At 41.0% G+C, this 6,000-nt stretch overlaps 1 protein-coding gene across 1 annotated transcript in view; it reads right to left on the bottom strand.

Moving 5' to 3' along the window:
• Nucleotides 1-3,767, bottom strand: part of c1qtnf6a (C1q and TNF related 6a) — a 14,289-nt gene extending 10,522 nt beyond the window's left edge. Inside the window, exon 1 of the mRNA XM_066675775.1 lies at nt 3,693-3,767. The gene's annotated coding sequence lies outside the window, so the exon portion shown is untranslated. The remainder of the gene's footprint in view (nt 1-3,692) is intronic.
• Nucleotides 3,768-6,000: the final 2,233 nt, after the last annotated feature.

Raw genomic sequence — 6,000 nt, 5'->3', positions numbered from 1 at the left:
CTCGTGAAATTCCCAATAAGTTTGATGTGTCACATGACCCTCTTTCCATTGAAAAAACAAAAGATGGATCCAAAATGGCCGACTTCAAAATGGCCACCATTGTCACCACCCATCTTGAAATGTTTCCACCCTCCCATATACTAATGTGGCACAAACAGGAAGTTAATATCACCAACCATTCCCATTTTATTAAGGTGTATCAATATATATGGCCCACCCTGTAGAAATGGAAAGTGAACTATATGGTAAATAGTGGTGAAAGACAATAAGTGCAGAGATATAATGTCATTTTAATGTTTTGGCTGATGGGCGTATGTCTTAAATCTGTGGTCGCCAACCAGACGATCACGATCTCCAAGACCATCACAAGTCGATCACGATATGGCTGCTTCAGTATCATGTTTAAGTTACTGCTGCGTCATTCTGTATCCACAGTGATTCATTAGCATTAGCTAGTTACGCTGGGGCGTTGAAAGGTGCCATCACACACGGTTTGTGTCTGCAATATTTGAAACGTGAATTTGCATTCCTGACCAATAGTGCTGCTGCTCTGTACTCTCTCTACATGAGCAAACATGGCGGCAGCGCTGACAGTTTCAGTTTCAAAACGAGTGAGACATAATACAATTATTTCATGCAGGTTACAAGTTACAACACAAGCGAGAGTCGCACTATACCCCAGTGTTCTGCTGAGCTGTTACCTTGTCGAAATGTGCTACCAAAGTGTACTACAGGCGTCTAAATAAAACATGAGATAGGATATTTGGATAGGCTAAATCTGTGGTTCTCAAACTGTGGTACGCGTGCCACTAGTGGCACTTGAAGCAGCAAATGGTGGTACACCAAATTACCTCAAAAAATGTTAATTCCTTAATTAAGGAATTTATTCATACCTGAAAATCTAAAGTTTTTATGTGTAAATGACATGCTTCACAGTTTTCATAATTATGCCCCAATGAAATTCGTTTGTGCTGCAGAGAAATACAATGTGAATACACCGTAGTTGATTACGTCTGCACTGTTTACACCTGTAGTCTTTTAAGGAACATACCTGTCATTAAACTGACCCCTTCTCCTTTTTTATTTATTTCAAACCGCTTATTGATCATTCAGTGTAGGCCTATAGTTATTTGTATTCTCTCTAAAATGTTTAGTCATTATTTTAGATAATTTTATGTTAAGCATGCAAATTTTAAGTAAATAAAAAGCAACAAAAACATGCAAAAATTCAAGCAAGATTTTGCCTTATGCTTCCAGAACAGAGGAAGATCCCGGGGCAAAAATCATGTTTCTGTGGTAAAAATCATAGGTGGTACTTGGAAGTTTTGGTTTGATAATGGGTGGTACAAAACTATGAGAACCACTGGGCTAAAAGAAGCACAGACATCATCCCAAGTGTCCCGGAAGCTGCACGAGTCTCCCGCTTATTATACGATATACATAGGGGCTTCCTGATGCCAACACGTCAGATAAAATCTCATGGAATCTAGGAGCGGCCAAGAGCGAACACAAACACACACAGGAGATATATTACATACTGAGTCGTTAAAGGGAATGTCTACGATTGTGAGGAAACGCTGTTTTTCTGGTTTGTTTACATTCAGAAGTGTCACCCCTGGTGGAATGGTACGTTTGAGGAAGAAAATGACTGTTGTTTGTACGTGGCTGAATGTTAACATGTCTAAGTTTTTATTCACGGTTTGAATTACCACAGAAACTAATCCGTAACTCCAGTTGTGTAGTTAGGTGGCACTTTCGGTTTGTTTACGTTTATGCAGTTAACGCTCTCCTGGTGTCAGTTCTACATTAATAATCCAAAACAGCTAAAATAATTTACCTGCCTATAGAAAACTGTTAGTGCAGTATATCCTCTGGAGTGGCTATTTATTCATAGAGCCCTTACAGAAAGGATTGTGGTTATGAAAGGGTTAAATTGTGTTTTATCTCCTCTCACTGCTCTCACACTCTAATCCAGCTGAGCACATACTGTACCGTGTCTGGACAGCTGACGAAAAGCAGTCATCCACACACACGTATACACTGTAGCATGGGGTTATATGATGAAGGGAAAATAAAGAATAGAACCCCCAAACACAAAAAGGACCTCCAGCTCTGTTTGGCATCATGAAACACGCTATCCCCAACCACTCCAACCCTGAATGTTTCTTTATCCTCTTTTTAAACCAAGCAAAGGAATTTCCATTGAGTGTAAACTTGTTTTTATGATGTAAATGTGGTTGAACTGAAGAAAACCACAAGCTTATTCTGGTTCCTGTTCCTCCACAGCAAGGATTTATTTGACTAGAGAGAGTGAGAGGCTGGACTGGGGAGCTGGGGCCAGGATTCTGTTAGCCAGGGTTTCACTACAATCTGTGTGTGTGTGATGGATTCTTGGATCAAAAAAACCTCTGTGGAACACATGCTGAACATTTAAAGCATGTCTGCAGCCATTCAGTTTGAGGAGGTTCCTGCTGTTCAGACAGTGCTACAGAGGAAGGACAGGGTACAATTAAGTTTTACTCTTGGCGCTGCTAAATGAAAGCGCAGAAATATAGAATGAGGAATATGTGGTTATTGGGGTTGATGCCCAATCCAATACGGAATTCAAAGCTACATACAAACCAGAACACAAACTCAAAGCCAAGCACCGCAAACCCAAAACACAATCCAAATCCTACAAATTCTGAAACAAAACAGAACACAAAGTCATACTGGAACAGCAACCCAACCTCAAAAAGCGCCAAAAACCCAAGCATCAGATAAAATACAAACTAAAATTCCAACCTCAATCCACTTCTGAGTGCAAACGCAACCCCAAAAGTGAATGCAAACAAAAATTGTGTGTTGTAGCCACTCAATCCTTGACCTGGCAATGATTCAGAATTACAAACGGAATTGGGGGTGGGGGTAGGGGTCCAAAGAAATATATATATATCCAAACTAGTAATGTTATAGAAGAAGGAAACCTTAAATGTCATTGGAAATTATTGTAAACTAATTAATTCCAATTCAATTTGGAACAATTTCACAAAGTGTGAAGGAAAGCTGTGTTCAAATGATGTAGTAAACTAATAATATCCCAAACTCATGCCTGGAAGAATTATGTAATCCAATTTCAGACACCCCTAAAATGGACTATACCATTTCTCGTCTGCTTGCCTCACTCCCACCTTCATTAATGTTGCTGCACATTAATGTAAACACCTATCTAGCTTGTTTTATACGCTTTATCGCCTTCTGGGTGTCTGGATTTTTATTGCGTCTTAGCATAAGCATGAATGCTAAGATCAGCTAGTTTACTGTAAAGCTTTTCTTTACATCCTGAAGATAAAGTTAACCCCACCAATTGTCATTGTATAATTCAAACTCTGATCCAGTTCCAGGTGTGGAGTCTGAAAGAGCCAGGTCCTATTCTTTAGCCATTGCAGATGTCTGTCAGCTGACAAGAAAAGTTAGGGCAGTTAGAAATCTCCTCCAAGTGTCCACAAGCCCAAGCTAATGCTGTAGATAATGCAAACCAGCATTCAAACCCACAACCAATCAAATGCAAGAGAAAAGTTCAATAGGAATTTAAGAAAGTATACTCAAACATCTAAAAATGTGGCTGCATCTGTTATTGTGAACCTGTTACAGAGAGAACAGAGAGAAAGGCATAGAGACAGTGTGTGTGTGTAACTTCTAGCTGAACTTACCGTGGCTCTTGATGCTGAGCTTGCAGCTGCAGTGGTGTCCTCAGCAAAGAGGGAGACAGGGAGAAAGAAAGAGGGGGTGGGGGGAGAGGGGTATGCTTTAGTCAGCCTCTGTCTTCCCTCCCTCTTTCATTCCTTCCCACCCTCTATCCCAAATCCTGAGGCTTTTCATGGTGAAACTTTTGTTTAAAAGTTTCAAGTTAAATGAAAGATAACAGTTAAAAATATACATTACAATAATATGTTTTCCTAAAGTTACAGAATTGTGTTATATTTCTTCTATGAATTCTGGGAGCTGACGTCCAATCTTAATAATTTGCTGCAAAATGTATTGTGTACACCCTCAGGAAAAAAATTGAGATATATTGTGTGTATGAAATCAAAACAATTGTGTCTGCGTGGGTTTCCTCCGGGTGACTGTCTGTGAGGAGTGTGGTGTGTTCTCCCTGTGTCTGCGTGGGTTTCCTCCGGGTGACTGTCTGTGAGGAGTGTGGTGTGTTCTCCCTGTGTCTGCATGGGTTTCCTCCGGGTGACTGTCTGTGAGGTGTGTGGTGTGTTCTCCCTGTGTCTGCATGGGTTTCCTCCGGGTGACTGTCTGTGAGGAGTGTGGTGTGTTCTCCCTGTGTCTGCGTGGGTTTCCTCCAGGTGACTGTCTGTCAGGAGTGTGGTGTGTTCTCTCTGTGTCCGCATGGGTTTCCTCCGGGTGACTGTCTGTGAGGAGTGTGGTGTGTTCTCCCTGTGTCCGCATGGGTTTCCTCCGGGTGACTGTCTGTGAGGAGTGTGGTGTGTTCTCCCTGTGTCTGCGTGGGTTTCCTTCAGGTGACTGTCTGTGAGGAGTGTGGTGTGTTCTCCCTGTGTCTGCGTGGGTTTCCTCCAGGTGACTGTCTGTGAGGAGTGTGGTGTGTTCTCCCTGTGTCCGCATGGGTTTCCTCCGGGTGACTGTCTGTGAGTGTGTGTGTGTGTGTGTTGCTCTGTGAAGGACTGGCGCCCCCTCCAGGGTGTGATCCTGCCATGCATCCAATGATTCCAGATAGGCTACGTACGCACCGCGACCCTGACCTGGATAAGCAGTTACAGATAATGAATGAATGAATGGATGAATGAATAATTATAATCCATTAAGGTACAATTAGGGTATATAAGGTGTTATCTGTGATAACTGCTTCACAATAATAGAAGTCAGCGATGGCTTTTACTGTGCTTTTTAATGCTGTAAAATTACAGCAACATGCGATTAAAAGCTGTAAAGTGTTATACTGCATATTAGGAGTCACTGTGCACTATTACTACAGCTTTAAGAAAGTTTCAAGTAAGTTGCACATCTCAAGAGAAATTCAGTGTCATGTTGGTTTCAAACATTTTAAACTGTGTGAAAGTTTCACCTTGAAAAGCCAGCTTTACGCGTATGGAATACTGATTTTCCCCCACTCCCATTAGCCACTTATTTCCTGACAATCCCCATCTCTCTCGTATTCACACACAAAGAAAGAGAGAGAGAGAGAGAGAGAGTGAGAGAGAGAGAGAGAGAGAGAGTGAGTGAGAGAGTGAGAATCACTCATTCAAAGCTGCAGTATGTGAGATGTTGGTCACAAGATTAAGAAAATTGTCCAGATTTTGTTCCCTGGTGTCTAGAGACCTGTGTTTTTTCATCCTGTGGAATTTCTTCCTCAGCATAAAGCCAGGAAACCCATACGTCTGCCATTAAGTTGAAGAACAATAAGTAAAAGAGCACACACATGCAAATTTTGCTTGAGATCATACACAGAGCTCAGACAGTACTCTGAAAAAGTCAAGACCACCATTTCTTTTTTATTTCCTGTGAAAAGGACACTGAATACAAGTTACTAATTATTTACAGCTTTAGAAACACAATCAGAAAACCACTAATCCAAACATAATCCTATATACAAACCATACACAACTCAACCATAACATCACAATGACTTCCTAGTTTCTGTACTGCATTCCACTCTTATTCATTTACACCAGTGCAACAAACACTAACATGTCAAGGTCAATGCAGTGCTGAGAATGATACACTACCTCAATAATACCAGCTATCTAATGGTCCATTGGGTGTTCTGACTACGGAAGTGCAGGGTGAATATGGGCTTATAGATGCACCTATATGGTAAATGGAGCTGATAAAATGGCTACTGGGTCTGAGAAAGGAATTATTCATTCACTCATTCGCATTTGTTCATTCAACATCATACATTCATTTGGTCCAAAATGGCTTCAAATGAAACGTTCTCATAAGAAAAATAACTCACACAGAGGTTTATGAATGTTTTGTGTATTAGTGCTTTAG

Source organism: Hoplias malabaricus, chromosome 6 (assembly GCF_029633855.1).
Source record: "Hoplias malabaricus isolate fHopMal1 chromosome 6, fHopMal1.hap1, whole genome shotgun sequence".
Classification (NCBI taxonomy): domain Eukaryota; kingdom Metazoa; phylum Chordata; class Actinopteri; order Characiformes; family Erythrinidae; genus Hoplias; species Hoplias malabaricus.
The sequence above is the reverse complement of the archived record's forward strand: the minus strand, read 5'-3'. Positions and strand labels throughout refer to the sequence as shown.